The sequence below is a fragment of the Melozone crissalis genome, unplaced genomic scaffold (genome assembly GCF_028551555.1).
Source record: "Melozone crissalis strain CALT ecotype California unplaced genomic scaffold, PUWL_Pcris_2 ptg000066l_1, whole genome shotgun sequence".
Classification (NCBI taxonomy): Eukaryota; Metazoa; Chordata; class Aves; order Passeriformes; family Passerellidae; genus Melozone; species Melozone crissalis.
Genome location: NW_026535844.1, coordinates 3,496,487 through 3,514,514, shown reverse-complemented (window position 1 = coordinate 3,514,514; position 18,028 = coordinate 3,496,487). Strand labels below are relative to the sequence as shown.

Here is an 18,028-nt window from a genome sequence, read left to right as displayed (position 1 = left end):
ATCAGGATTTGGGACGATTTCAAAGAAAATTCCCAGAAAATTCCCTAAATTGGTCTCAAATCCCATGTGGGGAGTAGGGAGGGGACAGTGACACCAGTGATGTCCCCGATGATGTCACTGTCCCCAGTGACAGCACAGTGGTGACATCACTGTGCCCACAGCAGACTTGGGATGTCCTCGATGGCTCTTTGGCATTTCTCGACCATCTTACGGTGGCTATGGTTATCAAGCCAAGGGTCATAACAGGAATCCCAGTAGATGCACTCCATGTCCCCGAGTGTGTGCAGCAGGTGATCGTTGGCCAGGCGGGCGCTGGCATCCCACAGCCGCTCGGCCTCGGCCACCTTGGCCGCCAAGGTCACACGGAAGTCGCGGGACAGCTCATTTGTCCCCTTCAGGGCAGCTTTGATGTCCCGAACCCTGCGCCGCAGCTCCCGGGGGAATGCAGTGGCTTCGTCACATGCGGCCACCAATTGCTCCAGCATCTCCAAGGCCGCCTCTGCCTGCTCTCTCATTGTGGTGGCCTCCTCCTCCTCCTCACTGCTGTCCACCTCGGCCTCTCCCATAGCATCTTCTATGGCCGCAGTGGTGCCCTCACCGGCGACCACGTCCCTGCAGGCATCCCGGAGCTCGGTGGCCTTCCCCAGCAGCTGGAACCAGCTGTCCACCAGTGTGGCCACCGACTTCCGCCAGGCCCTGGCCACCCTCGTCACCTGGGCCCAGGTGGTGCATGGGGTGCTCTCATAGGCGGCCAGGGCCTGGCCCAGGGAGGTGAGAGTGTACTTGCGCTCGAAGGTGACACCACGGTGCCACCAGGTGACGCCACCGTGGTCCAGGGTGTTCCGGAGGCGATTGGCGAAGCCCTCCAGGCCTGCGTGCAGGCACTCTGGGGGCACATCCAGCACCTCATCGATTTTTTCCAGCGGGGCCTTGGTGTCTGCCACCTTGTTCAGGGTGGCCATCACGGTGACCAGCGACTCCAGCAGGGATGGGAACAGCTGAGGAGGGGACAGGGGAGGTGTCAGGGACCTGGTGGCTCTTGTGGCCTCCTGCGGTGGTGCCTTTGTGCCCTCTCAGGGTCCCATCTGTCCCTTCCCTGGAGGGCTCTGCTGTCCCCTCTGTCCCTTTGTTACCCCCCTTGTCCCCTCTGCCACACCCTGCCCCTCACTGTTCCCCCAACCCCACCACCCTCAGTCCCCTCCATCCCTCTGTCACGTCCCCCCTTCCTGCCACACCCTCCTGTCCCCCTTGTGAACCCCTCTCCCCTCCTGCCCCCCCACCACCTTGGTCCCCTCTGGCCCCTCCGGCCCCTCCCGCCACCCCCTGTGTCCCCTGTGTCCCCTGTGTCCCTCCCGCCCCCGCGCCGGGATTGTCGCACCTCGCGGGGCTCCATGGCTGCTGGGGGACACGCCGAGGACGCCTTGGAGACACTCTGGTGACACTTTGGTGACACTCCGGGGAGTGAACACACCCGAGCGACAGTCAGAGACTCGCCCGAATGGGGCGGCCGGGGGGGTGGGGAGGGGCGAGGGAAAGGTGAGGTCACCCCCCAGCACTGCCCCCCCGCCAGCAGGGCCAGGGCGGGGTCCCCAATGTCCCGCCGATGTCCCCAACGAGACCCCAATGTCCCCTGAGTGTCCCCACATGGCCCTGATGTCTCCTCAGGGTCCTGAACAAGGCCCAAGTATCCCCCGATGTCCTGTTGGGGACACTGCGGGGACATCAGGGACATTGTGGTGACCCAAAATGGGACAGGGGACGTCAAGTTGGCCCTGGTGTCTCCAAAGGAAGGACACGGGGGTGTCCCCAAGGTCCCCAATGTCCCTCAGGGTGTCCCCGTGCCCTGGCGGTGACAGTGCCACCCACGTGTCCCCACCCTGTCCCTACCCCTGCCCCGCCAGCGCCCCCATGGCCACCTCCAGCCTCCGTGTCACCTCCTTGTGCCCTTCCCCCAGTGTCCCCAAGGCCACCACCATGTCCCCGAGCACCCGGGCAGCGCTGGGGAAGCCCTGTCCCCTTGTCCCCCATGGCGTCACCTCCCTGTCCCGGGTGACAGCGACCACCAACGTCCCCAGCGCCCGCGTCACCTCCTCCAGCTGCCCCAGCACATCCGCGGTGACCTCATTGGTGGCCGCGGTGGCCTCGGTGCTGGCCCTGGTGGCCGCCACCCGCCGGGCGCGGTCATGCAGGCGCAGGGCCATGTCCCGCTGGTGGCCCCGCTGGTGGCCAGGTGATGCTGCAATGTCCCCAGATCCCGCCAGGCCACCTTGCAGGACACGGCCACCATGGCCAGGGCCAGCAGCAGGTGACCATCCTCAGCCACCCGCAGGGACACTGCAGGGACATGGGGACATTGGACAGGTGGCACCAGGGACACGGCAGTGCCACCAGCCAGTTGTCACCTGTTCAATCCCCGTGTCCCTGTGCCACTGCCACCAGTCCTGTCCCAGTGTCCCCAGTTCCATCCCAGTGCCACCAGTTCTATCCCACTGTCACCACCCCAGTGTCCCTAAGGCTGTCTCAGTGCCACCACCCCTGTGTCATCATTCCAGTGCCACCAACCCGGTGTCCCCAGCCTCATTCCAGTGTCACCAAGCCAGTGCCACCAGTTCTGTCCCACTGTCACCAGTGTTTTGGGGGGTTTAGGGGATCCCAGGTGGAGTTTGGGGGCTCCTGGGGGAGTTTGGGGGAATCCCAGATAAAGTTTGGAGGGTCGTGGGGGGGTTGGGGGGATCCTGGAAGGTTTGGAGCTCCCAGGGGAGGTTTTGGGGGTCCCAGGTGAGGTTTCCAGGGAATTGGGGCTTCCCAGTTGAGAATTCCCAAAGTTTTGGGGTTTCCCATGTGAGAACACCGGCCGGGGGTTCAGGGGGGCTGAGGGGCTCGGGCCTGGGAGCATTTTGGGGGCTTCAATCAATGGGGAGGGCCTGGGGGGTGCTGTGGGGGAGGCGTGGTGAGTGTGTGGGGGGCTCTCATGGATTTGATGCCTCAGGTTTTGGCTTTTCTATTTTTCAGATTCTGTGCTGCTTTACTCTTTGGGTCTGGGCTTCATATTAAGGGATCCTGAGCTCTGTTCACAGAGCAGGGAGACAAAACAATTCCTGCTCTAGCTGGGAACCCAAGGACAAATAATCCAAACTTCAGGCCCAAGAGCATAAACAACGGGCACTGAAGAGAGAAAAACAAGAAGGATGGGACTTCATCATCTAAAGACATAATTGGACAAATAACTCCAATATGCAAATGGAGCAGAACTTATAAAAGTGACAGACCTCGTGACCGGCCGTCCATTTTGTGGCCATTTTCGTCCATCTTGGGCGTAGCCCTGGCTGGGCTCTTGTTCTGCCCAAGGTGTATCCACGGAGGCCTTTTAACAAATGCCTGCTTCATTGTGTAACCGTGTCTGGCCTCTGTTCTAGGTCAGCCTTGTGAAGGCCTCAGTTTGTGGCGAGCACGAAGGGAGCCGAGGCACCTGGGCAGGGCTGGAGCAGAGGCAGAGGAAGGTGCAGCTGCTGCCCCCAGCCCGCGGCACTGGCGGGGCCCAGGTGCGGGGCAGAGGGTGCGGGAGGCCGAGAAGCTCGGGAGGAGCGAGAGAGGCGTGAGCGGCTGCAGGGGCGCTGTGTTTATCGGGTGAGCGCGGTGGGAAGGGGCGCTTTGTGCTCGGGAGCGCAGCGGCTGCGGGGCTCGCTGTGCCCCGGGCCGGGGAGGGCGGGCGCTGTGAGCAGCGGGGTTGGATCGCGGGGCTGGGCTTGGCCTGGGGCCGGCGGTGCTGGCGCAGGGATCGTTCCCGCACCGCCGCTCCGGAGCGCCGCGATCGGAATCTCGCTCTTTCTCTCTCTCGCTGGTTTTTTAAATTTCTACTCAGAGCTGTTAAAATTCCGTGTGTATATTCTGCTGCGAGTGCTGTAGTGGTAATATCCCGAGAGAGAGTCCCCTGAGATTAGCACTGAGAAACTGGGGCACAATGACCCACGCTGCAGCACTTGGAGGGGGCTGTGCCCCGTGGGATGGACTCAGCTTGGAGAAGTTCCTGGAGAAGTCTCCGGTGGGAGAGAGCCCAGGGTGCAGCAGGGGAACGACTCCTGTCCCTGAGCAGAGGGAGAAGCCCCGGGGCATGAACTGAGCCCGGCCCCATTCCCTGTCTCCGGCACTGCTGGGGTAGGAGGTGCAGCTGGAAGGAGGGAGGCGTGGGGGAAAGCTGCATTTAAGGGTCTCCACTTACTTCTCATTATCCTGCTCTGAGTTTTTGGAGTTTTCTGCCAGAAATCTCTCCCCTCCCCCACTCATCCACAGGGCTTTGGGGCGGTTTTCCCTTTTTGGGGGAAATCAAAGCGATGCCCTGATGCTCCTAATTAGGGGTAGGAGAAGTCAGGCTCCAGGACTCCCGGCTAAGCTGGAGCCACCGGAGTCGCAGTGCCGGGAAAGCCGTGGCGGGAGGTGCGGAGAAGTTTGTTTGTGTTTTCAGCTCAATCCCCTCGGGCCCGGGCCCGTTCCAGGGCTGTTCCTCAGCTCCGGCTCTGCCCTCAGGCAGCCCGGGGGGCCCTGAGAGCGCGGGGCGGGGCTGTGCCGTGTGCAGAGCCCGCCCCTGTCTGGGATTGGGCGATGGTGCCGTCAGTCGTGGTTGTGGCGCGCTGATTGGTGGGAGCGGGGCGGAGCAGGGAACTGGTGGCGGGCTGAGGGCGGCCGTGGCCGGGCAGCGGCGCCATTGTCGGAGCGTGTGTGCGGTCCCGTGAGGGGCGGCAGCGGCCGGAGCGCGGTGAGGCGGCGGCGGAGCTCGGAGGCGGCCGCAGCGCAGGTGGGAGCCGCGCTGGCTTGTGCGGGGGCTCGGGGCTGGCTGCGGGCCTCGGGGGCGGCAGGGGGCTCGGGCGGGTTCGTTGTGCCGTGTCCGGCCCGTGTTGCCGCTGGCGTGAGGGCGCTGCGGGAGCGGCTGCCCGCGGTCTCCTTGCGGCCGCTGCCTCGGCAGGAGCCGCTGCCGGAGCAGCGCTGGCTCGGCCCGGTTGCTGTGGCTGGGACAGAGGGGGCTGCCCCGTGCCCGGGGCTGTGCGGGGAATTCCCGTGGCCGGAGGTTTCTGTGCGCAGAGGAGACAGAGGAGTCCTGTAAAAGTGACTTTATTGCTGAGCAGAGGGAGAGGCCGTGGGGCATTTGCCGTGCGGTCTCTGCCATTGTTGTAGTTCGCAGCCTCCTTTTTATCCTCATTTTCCCGGCCTCATGTCCCTCTCCCTTTGCCCACTGGCTGAGGTACTTGGAAGGTTCAGACCTCCCGATCCGGTAACTGCATGTCCTCGTAATGTGCACCCCCACTTCTGTAGAACAGCCGATATTCACGGCTCTGTTAAGTCTTTGTTCTTCTGGAAGTTCAGGAATTCAGTGGGACTTTGTCTGAGCAGCGGTCCATGTAAATTAGTAACAGTTTTTGAAACTGATGTTTTTTCCCTTCCTTATGTACGAGTCCCTGACCCAATCTCCAGGTAGATTCACTCAGTGATTTTTTTTTTCTTTTCCTTTTTTTTTTTTTCTTTCTTTTTTCCTTACTGAGTCTTCTTTGGTTTTGGGATTATTCGCAATGCCCTCATTCCCTGTCCTTCTGTAGCCATTTCTGGATCAGGAGGCCTGGCTGCCGCCTGCATGCCCTCCCTCCGCTGCTGAATGAGCTGCACTCTCAAGGTGTGGAGCGTGGTAAAAAGATGAGAGTTGCTGTAGCACGTCAGAAGAGAAACAACATTCGTTTAACCCATGGTCTGTCAGGGAGCCACAAAACCGTGTCCCCTTCCCATCCTTTCCACATTTGGACTAATACATGAACTGCTTTTTTGTTTCCATTGGTTTTTTTTCACCACTTTTCCTTTGTCATCTATTTGCCAACAGCAGTTTGAGTCATTTAATTTTCCACAAATTCCTCTTTTTTCTGCTAACAGATGATCTGATCCCATCCCATGGTGAAGTGTTGTGTTCCTCATTTCAGTGGATTGGTCAGCAGGAAGGTCAGGAGCTGGAGCTGTCTGGTTGGTTATTATTGCGAGGACAGACTGTAATCTAATGATGCCATTGAAATGAGAAATGGGTTCTGTGGCTCCTGATATGAATTGGTTTGGGTTCGCAGGGGCTGGTCCATGGTGTTGTAGGATTTGTTCTGGTAGACGTTTATGTTTTTGTAATTGTTTGCACTGCCTCAGGAGCCAGGGCTGCATCAATGACCGATTTTCTCTAATTTAAATATCAATTTAAACTTGGATTCCCAGCTGATTTCGCTGAAGTTGGAGTAGCAGAAACACCCCAGTGCTCTAATATACCGTATATAGAATAGACATGGACAGCACATGTTGGCGTGGACAGAGGGATGATTCGCCCCCCATTTATTTATAGTGAAGTTTTTCCAACATTCTCCATTTGCTGTTTCCCTTTGCAGCTTCACCCGTTCCTGTTGCAGGGTCAGATATCCTCCCCCTGGGCTCTGCCTTGAGCTGTGCAAATTCCATCAGTGCCAGCAGGCAGAGCTTGGGGTGATGGGCAGAGGGAATCAGCCCAATTCCTGCCACGAGCAAGAGACCCAGGTGCATTGTGCACACTTTGCCCAGCAGTGTTCATTTACATTTCTAAAGCTCCTCTCCAGCCTGACTAGGACCAAAGCTTCTCTTCCAGGGCAAGTAATCTGATGACTCCCCGGTTCCTTTCCCACCTACCTTCCCTTGCTTTTTTTTGATGCCTTTTTTTTTCTTGTTTTTAAACAGTATTCTGTTAACTGTTTATGAGTTAAAGCGTGACCTTTAAATCTCTTCTAGTTTTGTTGCTGGTCATTATCTCTGTAGGTATCTTTTGGACTGTTCCCAATCTGTTGGGATGTTGAACTCATCTCTGTTGAGTGGTGTAACACCCCTTAAATAAAACCTTTGAAATTCATTTCCCAAAGGCAAAGAAAACCAAGCCTGAGCAGAGAAATAAAGTTTAAAAGAACCGAAATCGGTACATTTTGCTGCAGTGCATTGGCAGGCAGCCCAGAGTGTGGGTGTCAGTGAGCCCCAGAGTGGAATTGTGCCGTGGTGTTCCCCAGCAGCTGTGGCAGTGCAGGCCCAGCCAGCGCTGAAGCTGCAGCAGTGGCAGCAAGGCTTGGCCCCAGTGGCTGGAGATGGCAGAGGAGGGTGGCCAGGATTGCAGAGGATTCCAGGCGAGGATCTGTGGGCAGGCGCAGGGGCTTGGCCCGCTGTGGAGCCCTGGCTGCTGCTGCGTTGCCTTCAGGGCAGGCTCAGGGGCGGCCTCCCATCCTCCTGCTGCAGGCGGGAAGTGCAAATCTGCGAGGCTTCAGAGCCCTCGAGGCCAGGCTGAGGGGTCCCCCCGTGTTGAGCTGTGCTGGCGGCTGTTTGTGGCCTCAGGGACACTTGGCATGGGCCCCTTGGCCACCAGTGGTGCTGCTTTGCACTCCTTAGGCAGGAGCCGATGTCCTGGCTGGGTGTTGGCAGCAGCAAAGTGCCAGGGCAGGCTGTGTGCCAGCCCAGCTTCCTGTGGGAGAATGTGCCTTGATATCTGCTCCAGTGGTTGCTGAAGCAGTGAGAATTGCTTTTGCCCCCCTGTTAGGTGCCATGGTGTCAGCAGAAGATATTGAAGCCTTCCTGCTCAGGTCATTTCAGTGCCAGGCTCTCACAAGCACCCACAGCTGCGCGGGTTGAGCTGAGCATGGGGCGGTGACCTGCGCTGTGTCTGATTCCCCTTCCTTCCCTCCCCTGGAACAGGGTGTTGCTGTTAGACACTACTTGTCCTGGTTGCTTCAGAGTGCTTTGGAGAGACTCCATATCTAATTTTCCCTCTTTCCCTGGGGCTGCCTGAACTTCAGGGTTCACTTCAGCATAGGCCTTGCCAGACATTTGACACAGAGGTACAATACAACTGGCCTCTGTATCACCTTTTACAATATTAATTTGCATTCCAAGTTTAGTGATCAAATCCCTTCCCAGTGAATCATGATAACAATTAGGACAAAGTAAAAATTCATGGATTTCAAATCCCTCTCCCAGATGTACCAATAGTGGTTGAATAAAACCATGCATCTTTCCCACTTATCTCCTCACTGATCAAGCATATCGTTAGCATTTTCCCCCCCATATGTCAAAGATTCAGAGTGCATTGAGAGGCCCCTGTGTCCATCAGAAAATGCCTCCTCTCAATGCAGACTCATCCTGAATGTTCTCAAGGGCTGCAGTGTGGAGGGTCCCTGGTGTGATGGGAGCTGTGACAGCCCTGCCAGTCCATGTCCATCAAGGGGTGGACTTGCTGGTCCTGAGGGTGCTGCTGTCTGTGCTTGCAGTGTCCTTGTGCCCTGCAGCTGGAGCCCTGGTTCCTTGCCAGGGGCTGTTTGGGTGGGCTCTCCCCTGCCGAGGAGGGCAATGCCTCTGCCAGGTGCTTGTGGCCGAGCCGTGCCCTGGGTGCTGGGGCCCCCTTGGGCCCTGGGGTTGATCCCTCAGGGGCTGTAGGAACTGTGCCCTGGCCTTTGCCTTCAGCTTGGCCTTTTGCTGCTCCCTTCTTGCATTCACCTGCTGTGCCTTTGTGCCCAAGCTCTGCAGGGCCTTCTTGTGCCCCTCCTGCAGCCCCCTCAGTGCCTGTGGGTGCTTGTCTTGCTTTACAAGAGGGGTGTCTGCTCGGGAAGGCAGAAAAAGCCTCTCTTGGAAAGGAGAATGCAAAACCCTTCCTTTTTCGTTTTTAGACTAGTGAAATGAAGGGGCTCTCAGGCAAAGATATGGGAATAGGAGTAGCAGTTCTTTACTAGTGTGTATAATAAAGCAAAGAAACACCAACAGCTGCGGCAGTGACAGCAAACAGAGCCCGGACCCAGTCCCGGCCTTTGGGCTGTGGCGCTTTGCCCTTGGGTGCAGTTCCGGGCACGGCCGGCAGGGGCGCTGGTGGCTCCCGCGGGGAGGGATGCGCATCCCTCCCATGGGAACCTCTCTGAACGGGAATAGAGCAATCCCTTCATCTAACTCTTTCACTTTTTTACCTTCTATGGCCTTTCTCCCGTGTTTTGAGAAAGAATTTGGAGCGGGCTGCCTTTTAACTGAGCTCCTAGTGTTTCGATAAGGTGCTTCCTCTAGAGAGAGAGAGTTTCCCTGAACAGCCAGAGCTGTGGTTACCAAGGGGACGTAACTCAAAGCAGGACGGGGTCAGGGGAGGATATCCCGCCGAGGCTCGGTGGGAGTGTGGGCAGGGTCTGCTGCCGGAATCGGCAGAGGGGGATCTTCCCGTGGAGCCCGAGGCGGAGCGTGGGTAGCCCCCACATGGCTGATGGCGGCTGATCCGGCAACTCCTGGCAGAGCAAAGGCAGGTGGGAGAGCCCGGCAGCAGCGGCGGTGCCCAGCGCAGGTGGCACGGGCAGGGCAGGCGGGGATGGGATGGCTGGGACCCCCCCTGGGTGCGGTGGGCGCGGTGACCTCGGAGCAGGCGGCAGGACAGAGCAACCCCCATCTTGCCCAGCATGGGCGGCAGAGTGGCTGCGGGCCAGGCAGTGGGAGCAGGGCACACAAATTGAGCGACAGCGCCGGGGCAGGTGGAGCTGCCCTGGGCAGTGAGGCCACACCTGGGATGGAAACCGGGGCAGGCGGAGCTGAGGCGGGCAGCGAGCCGGGACCCGGGACAGGCACCTGGGCCGCGAACGGAGGGGGCAAGACCTGCAGAGGATCCCACTCTCTTTTTGATTTTTTCTCTTGTTCCTCTCCCTTTCATTTCCCTTTGTCTTTTCTTGTTGTGTCTCGGGTGTTTCTGATACTTTAAAGATTTTTATTCTCCTAAAATCTCCTGTCTAACAGATGGCATATTCTCTTTCTTCTAGATTAAATGGGATTTTTTAACTAATAAATCCAGGGGTCCCTGGGTTGGGTCTTTTGGGGGATGTTTGGAGAATGAAGGAGTCCAAGGCTGAGCGGAAATGGCCCCTTGGGGAGATATCGGGGGGTGGCGGTGGCAGCTGCCGGCAGAGGCAGCCTGGAGGAGCAGAGCCCTGTGTCCCCCAGGAGCCCAAAGTTGGGAGCCCAGAGAGGGGGGAGCGCCGCCATTGGCGGGAGCCTCAAGAGCCTGGAGAGGGGCAGGGGGGACTCCTTGGAGCCGCTGCAGCCCAGAGCAGAGAATGAGGGGAGAAGGGAGCCCGGGAGCCCAAACAGCCCCGGCATCCCGAAATGGGGAGAGCGAAGCGGGGGGAGATTTTGGCATTGCTGGGACTACCAGCAGCCTGGGCAGGGCGGGCACCGAGGAGAAGGGGGACCCCCAATCCAAGTGTGACCCCAGCTGGTGGGACAGGGGGGAGCCTCCTGAACACCAGAGGGGAGGGACCAGGGACGGGGAACTCCTGGGAGGCTTTTTCAGGGCTGAATCTTGGTGTTTGGGATGTTTTTCTGGAGCCCAGAAGGCCAGTGACTTGTAGAGATAGACTCGGGCAGAGGGACCTTCAAACTCAATGTGTGTTGGGGAAGATGAAACAGGAAAACCTTATAAATATGATTGTCTGGCAAAAGATTTTGGGAATATAGGAAGAATAAGGAAGATTGAAATGAAAGCAAGCTTTGAGATACCTTAGTTAGTGAACAACTGGAAAACAATGGTGTGGCCCAACTGAAGGTAATCCCCTTTTGATGAAACAATTCCCACTGTTTGCAGACAGATCCAAGGGTCAGAGCAGACCCCACTGGCTCAGCAGAAGGGGTCCAAAGAGGAGTTTTTAGGGTTGAAAATGTAACACAGTATGGTGATGGAATGACTTTTACTGGCTGTATGTAAATGCTGTAGGATTTGCATCTGATTCTAGATTGGTTAGTGAGAAATAGAATATTCAACACAGAAGAAGATTGATTGTATTGTAATGGGAACCTTACTCTCTTATGCTTTTGTTCTCTGTTACCCTCTCATCCTCTCTATCCCTCTCTTCTCTCGGGCCTGCTCCGAGCTGTGCCTGGCAGCTCCAAGCAGGGCCCTGCACCCAGGCCCTTTGCAATAAACCGCAAGTTCCACGCCCTGGCTCCAGAGCTCTCTCGTCTCCGTCCGTCCCGACCGTCCTACCCCCCAACCCTCCTACAAACACGCTCATCCCTTGTTTTCCCCAAACCAGGATTTCCCATTGCCAGCCCCAGGGAGGCTGCAAGGAGGAAGAAGATGCCCCGGGACACTGAGGCAGGTGAGGAGGAAGTCAGTGCCCCTTTCCCCTCTGTGCTGCTCCATCTCCCAGCCCAGCACGGCCCCGGCTGCAGCTCAGCCCTGGGGGGATCTCCTTGCCCTTGCCTGTGGCACGGAGGCAAATCCCATCCTGTCCTTGTCCTTCCTCCCCCAGAGCAGGAGCTGAGCATGGAGAGCAGGGAGGACAAATGCCCGCGGCAGAACCTGGTAGAAGAGGCTGTTTTGAGCGGCTCCACGGCGCAGGAAGCCAACGGGGAGGAAAAGCCCCGGAGATGCCGCACGAGGAGGGGCTGCAAACGCAGCAGGCGGGGATCTGAGGGGGAAAGAGCCAGCCTGGGCCGGGAAGGCGGCCGGAGACGGAGCCAGAGCTCGGAGCTGGTGCTCCATGAGCAGCTCCATGATGGGGAGAAGCCCCACACGTGCGTGGAGTGTGGGAAGAGCTTCAGGTGGAACTCTGAACTGATCAGGCACCAGAGGATCCACACTGGGGAACGGCCCTACGAGTGTGGGGAGTGTGGGAAGAGCTTCAGCGTCAGCTCCCACCTGATCGTGCACCAGAGGATCCACACTGGTGAACGGCCCTACGAGTGTGGGCAGTGTGGGAAGAGCTTCAGCCGGAGATCCAGCCTGAACCAGCACCAGAGGACTCACACTGGAGAGAAGCCCTACGAGTGTTGGGAGTGTGGGAAGAGCTTCAGCCTGAGCTCCAGCCTGATCAGCCACCAGAGGACCCACACTGGAGAAAGGCCGTACAAGTGCTCCGAGTGTGGGATGTGCTTCAGCCAGAGGTCCAGCCTGATCACGCACCACAGGACCCACACTGGGGAGAGGTCCTATGAGTGTTCCAAGTGTGGGAAGAGGTTTAAGACCAGCACCCATCTCCTCCGGCACTTTCTGAGTCACACGGAGGAGAGGCCCTTCCAATGCCCCGACTGCGGGAAGGGATTCAGGGACAACTCCACCCTTGTCAAGCACCGGCGCATCCACACTGGGGAGAGGCCCTATGAGTGTGATAAATGCAGGAAGAGGTTTAAGATCAGCTCCAGTCTCCTCCAGCACTATCGGATTCACAGAGAGGAGAGGCCCTTCCAATGCCCCAACTGTGGGAAGGGATTCAAGGACAACTCCACCCTTGTCAAGCACCGGCGCATCCACACTGGGGAGAGGCCCTACGAGTGTCCCCAGTGTGGGAAGAGCTTCTCACAGAGCTCTAACTTGACCCAACACCAACAGAGGCACCACTAAGGCAAGCCCTGCGAGTGCCCCGAGTGCGGGCAGAGCTTCGTGCGCTGCTCCAGCTCCATCCCCCACTGGAGGAGGCGCTTTGGGCACAGCCCTGGTCACTCACATTCCCTGTGATCCATGTTGAGAACTCAGCTGGCTGCTTCTACTTTTAATTTCACCTTAATTTTTTTCTATTCTGCATCTCTTTGCGCTGCAAAAGCCAGGAGGAATGGATCTGTCACCTCCAAACCACTCAAATCCCAGTGAAAACAGCTCAGTCTTACCCCAAAAAGAGCTCAAACCCACCTCAAGAAACTCAATCCCATGCCAAACTCACTCGATTCCGCAGCCATCAGGCTGAGATGAGGTTGGGAAATGATTTAGAGTGGTGGGATCTCAATTAGAGTGGTGGGATGGAGATTGTGTGCGGCTGGGTGTGTGGGATGTATTTCACAGCAAATAAAACTCTGGGACTTACTGATTTCTCTCCTGTTCATGTTCAGTCTGTTGCAGTTCTGTTTGCAGAGTGCCGCCTTCTCAGCTCATTGTCTTGGTGTCCCCTTTTCTCTCCTGCCTCTCTTTGCCTGCTCTGTTTCTCTCTCAGTGTCTCCCTGGACCCACGGACCACCAGAGACCCTCCCCGGATTTAATTGACCCAGGCACCACCAGAGACCCTCCCTATATTTAATTGCCTCAGGGACCACCCAATACCCTCCCCTCATTTATTGCCCCAGTGACCACCAAAGACCCTCCCCTGATTTAATTGACCCCTGCCCTGATTTAATTGACCCCTGCCCTGATATAGATGACCCCTCTGTCCCCACAGACCCTCCCCTGATTATTTATTATTTTATTTCCCAATTATTATTTCAATTCCCAGTCCCAGGAGCTGAAGTCCTGAAGGCTGGCAGGGAAATGTCTCTGTAGGATTTTGCTCCATTTCCCTTCAAGGGCAGGAACATCTTTTCCTGGCTGGAAGCTGGAATTGCAGACTTTTGGAATGTGTGCAGGGCAATACAGACTGGGATCCAACATGGACTGGGATCAAATAGGGGTTGAGATCAAATATGGACTAGGATCAAATATGGACTTGGATCAAATATGGACTGGGGTCAAATATGGACTGGGATCAATTATTGATTGGAATCCTACAGTGTGAGATAAACTGGACTGAGCTTATACAGACTGAGATCAAATACGGGCTGGGATCAAATATGAATTGGGATAAAAAATGGACTGGGATCAAATATGGACTAAAATGAACTATGGACTGGGATAAACTGGACTGGGATCAACTTTGGACTGGGATCAACTTTGGACTGGGATCAAATATGGCCTGGATCAAATATGACAGATTTTATGGACTGGGATCAAATGTGGACTAGGATAAGCTATGGACAGGGATCAAATATGGACTGGGATCAAATATGGATTGGGATCAAATGGACTGGGTTCCTACAGACAGGGATAAACTGGACTGAGATTATATAGATGTCGTGGTTTGAGAGGAAGTTAGTTTTCTGGGATATGAAGTGGTCAGGCCAGTAGGTGCTCACATTTGAATACTGGCAGCTGGTTTGGCCACTGGGGACATTGGATACCCCTCTGAGAACTCAGGGGTTAAAAAGCAGAGCACTCCCGGGGGAAGCTCTCTTGGGTTCCAGCGAGGGAAGCAGGTCGGGTCTCCCCTGCCCAGCTCCTGGCTGGTTTGGGGCTGGGTGAGGTAGGCCTGGCCCGAGGATGGAAGGGTGGAAGAGCACCGAGAGGCATCGGGCAGCCACAACTCCCCCCCAGGAGAGAGAGAGACAGAGCGCCTGTGCCACCATGAAATTTGATATCCTGTGCTGGCAGCACAGCCCGGCTGGCAGAGAAGGGCGGGGGGGATGCAGCGAGAAGGGGTCCGGCAGCTGTGGGAGCTTTGGGTGGGTAGAGCCCGAGCTTTTAACCCTTTTTCGGACAAGGAAAACTTTGCAGAACATTAACCTTTCCTAGAAGAGAGATAAGAGATGAAATGGAGGAAGGAAATGTGCAAGTGTGAAGGTCTGGGCAAGTGAAAGATGTCGGGAGAATAGAGAAGAATCTTAGGTGGGAAGAGATGATGAAGTGGCCTTAGCTGGACTTTTCTTGTGTAGCCATGGACAGAACCATGTTTCCTGTGACACAGAGACTGCATCCAGGGGGAGGCAATGGCTCAGAGCCAAGAGGGTTCAGTGTTGGTACCCCTGGGCCCCAGGGGGTGAAATTTGGGGGGGATAGGTATCCCAAAGGTGAGACTGTGCCCTTTTTGGAAGGACAACCCTAGAAGCAGCTCTGGTCCATGTGCAGTGGTGAGAGCACTGGACATGGAAGGAAGATGTCACGATGGCAGATGTTCTCCAGGCGGTGCCACGAGTGACGTGGAAACACACGAGGTTTCAGCGGTGTTTCCTGGGGAAGCCTGTGGCACAAGAAGGATTCCTCTCCCCTTGATGAACTGAGAATTGATTACCTAAGGGGTGGTGATGGACCGAGATTTGGTGATTTGGGGAATAGATGTATTGGAAATCTGGTGGGAGGGGGAGGAAATGTTTTTGGAAAGTTTTCATTTTCCCTGTGTGTTTCTTGTTACTTAGAGTTGTAGTTTAGTTAATAAAGGTTTCATTTCTTTATTTCTAAGTGGGGGCCTGCTTTGCTTATTCCTGGTCACATCTCACAGCAGACACCAGGGAGCATATATTTTCATGGGGACACTGGCATCGTGCCAGCATCAAACCTTGACACCTACGCTGCCAGTTGGCCTTTTTCCACCTCTCCAGCCATCCCCACAGAGCATTGGCTACCATCCATGAATCAGTGTAGAGGTAGAGCTTTGGCCATTTCTCTCCCTTAGCATTGTCCAGGCCCAGCTGAACGGCTTTGAGTTCTGTAAGTTGACTTGATCCACCTTCTCCTTCAGCGGCCTCTGCAACCTGTCGTGTGGGGCTCCATACAGCTGCTTTCCACTTCTGGTCCATCCCTGCGATGTGACAGGAACCGTCAGTGAAAAGAGCGTAGCGCGTTTCCTCTGGGGGCAGTTGGTTATAGGGAGGAGCCTCTTCAGCCCGTGTCACTGGTTCTTGTTGCTCTTCATCAGTAAGACCAAAGTTCTCACCTTCCAGCCAGTTTGTAATTATCTCCAAAATCCCAGGGCGATTCAGGTTTCCAATACAGGCGCACTGTGGGATAAGAGCAATCCGTTTACTCCATGTAGCGTCAGTGGTGTGGTGGGGGGTGGGAACCTTCCTTTGAACATCCACCCCAGCACCGGTAGTCAGGGTGCCAGGAGGAGTTGTGCTTCTGTGCCAATCACCTCTGAGGCATCCTGGACTCCTTCATAGGCAGCCAAGATTTCCTTCTCTGTGGGAGTGTAGTTGGCTTCTCACCCTCTGTAGCTTCGACTCCAAAATCCCAGTGGTCGGCCTCGAGTCTCCCCAGGCACCTTCTGCCAAAGGCTCCAGGACAAGCCATGGATCCTGGCTGCAGAGTAGAGCACATTCTTCACCTCTGGTCCTGTCCTGACTGGGCCAAGGGCAACTGCATGAGCAATCTCCTGCTTGATCTGGGCAAAGGCTTGTTGCTGCTCAGGGCCCCAGTGGAACTCGTTCTTCTTGCAGGTGTCCAGGTAAAGAGGGCTCACGATCTGACTGTACTCAGGAATGTGCATCCTCCAAAAGCCTATGGCACCTAGGAAAGCTTGTGTTTCTTTCTTATTGGTGAGTGGAGACATCGCTGTGATCTTGTTGATTACGTCTGTAGGAATCTGATGCCGTCCATTAATAAGGCCTCTGATCAGCCTTATCATGAAGCAGAGCCTTGGTGCTCAGGATCTCAGTCCCTGAGGAGGGACCGGGTGCCCGAAGCCAGCTCAGGCCAATGCCGGGGGGCTACCTTTCTAGCAAGCCTGGTGATATTCAGCTCTATAGTGATTAGCAGCTCTTAGGACCTCAGCTCTTTGCTTGATGGGTAGTGGAGCCCCGGGCTTGAGGCAGCAGCAGACGGAGAGAGGAGAAGGAGAAGGCAGAAGCTGTTCCACAGAGAAGGCTTTATCTGGGGATCCGCAAAGGGTCTCAGCTCTTCCTCTTCTGAGCTAGTAGGGTACAGCATGCTACTTTTATAGGCTTGGCAAGTATCCAAACTTGACCAATGGCAAGGGATTAGGGGGACCATAAAATGACCGATAGGTAAAGGCTACCATGGCATTGCCTTACATGGTTATAGAGATAGGTTATAGGGCAGATGTCGATGGAGTCAGAAAGCTTCCTTGCTGCTGTGTCAGCATTCCTTTTGTTAGATTCTCCATGGTGCTTTTGCTAAATGTAGGGGGTTTACTACAGTCCATCTTGCCACTTCACTGCCAGGAACTGAATCTCACGACCTGGTCCCTTTACCTTGACTTTTTAATGGCAAAACCAGCTCCCAGGAGGACTTGGATGATTTCCTTCCCTTTCTCAAACACTTCCGCAGCTGTGTTTCCCCACACAATGATGTCATCAATATACTGCAGATGTTCTGGAGCCTCTCCCCTTTCTAGTGCAGTCTGGATCAGTCCATGGCAGATGGTGGGGCTGTGCTTCCACCCCTGGGGCAGTCGGTTCCAGGTGTACTGCACTCCCCTCCATGTGAAAGCAAACTGAGGCCTGCATTCTGCTGCCAGAGGAATGGAGAAAAATGCATTGGCAATGTCTATAGTGGCAAAGCACTTTGCTGCCTTGGACTCCAGCTCGAACTGGAGCTCTAATATGTCTGGCACGGCAGCGCTCGGTGGTGGAGTCACTTCATTCAATGCACGGTAGTCCACAGTCAATCTCCATTCTCCTTCAGATTTTTGCACAGGCCAAATGGGACTGTTGAACGGTGAGTGGGTCTTGCTGACCACCCCTTGGCTCTCCAGCTCACGGATCATCTTTTGGATGGGGATCACAGCATCTCGAGTGGTTCTATACTGTCGTCGATGCACTATGGAAGTGGCAATTGGCACCTGTTGCTCTTCTCCCTTCAGAAGTCCTACTGCAGATGGGTTTTCTGACAGTCCAGGCAAGCTGTTCAACTGCTTGACACCCTCTGTCTCTACAGCAGCTATTCCAAATGTCCATCTGAGTCCCTTTGGGTCTTTGAAATACCCACTTCGGAGGAAGTCTATACCTAAAATGCATGGGGCTTCTGGGCCAGTCACAATAGGGTGTTTCTTCCACTCATTTCCAGTCAGGCTCACCTCAGCTTCCACCAAAGTAAAATCCTGTGATCCTGATCCCCCTGTCACACCAGCAATAGAAACAGACCCCGTCCCCACATGGAATCCTTCCATAAGCCACAAAGGTCCTTCAGGGTAAAGGACTCAATATTTGCATCTGATCTTGCACCTGCTGCTTTGACTCCTGATTTTATGTCAGGAGGCATTGAGGTTCCTTCTCCTTCATCATCATCATCCTCATCATCCACTGGTCAATTGGTCTTGTCCGTGCATTTCCCACTTCTAGTACTGGCAGCAACAGCCATTGGTTGCAGCTTATTTTCTGGTTTAGCTGCTGGCTTAGGCTCACTATCTGGTTTAGCTGCTGGCTTCGAGCCTGGGCTGTTGGCTGCAGCCTGAGTCACCGGGATAGTTGCTGATTTATCTCCCTGCCCCCCTGCCTCTGTCTGCTG

At 55.8% G+C, this 18,028-nt stretch overlaps 1 pseudogene; it reads left to right on the top strand.

The window, feature by feature from the left end:
* LOC128945470 (zinc finger protein 208-like) overlaps window positions 1-18,028 on the top strand; it is a 463,302-nt pseudogene that overhangs the window by 173,379 nt on the left and 271,895 nt on the right.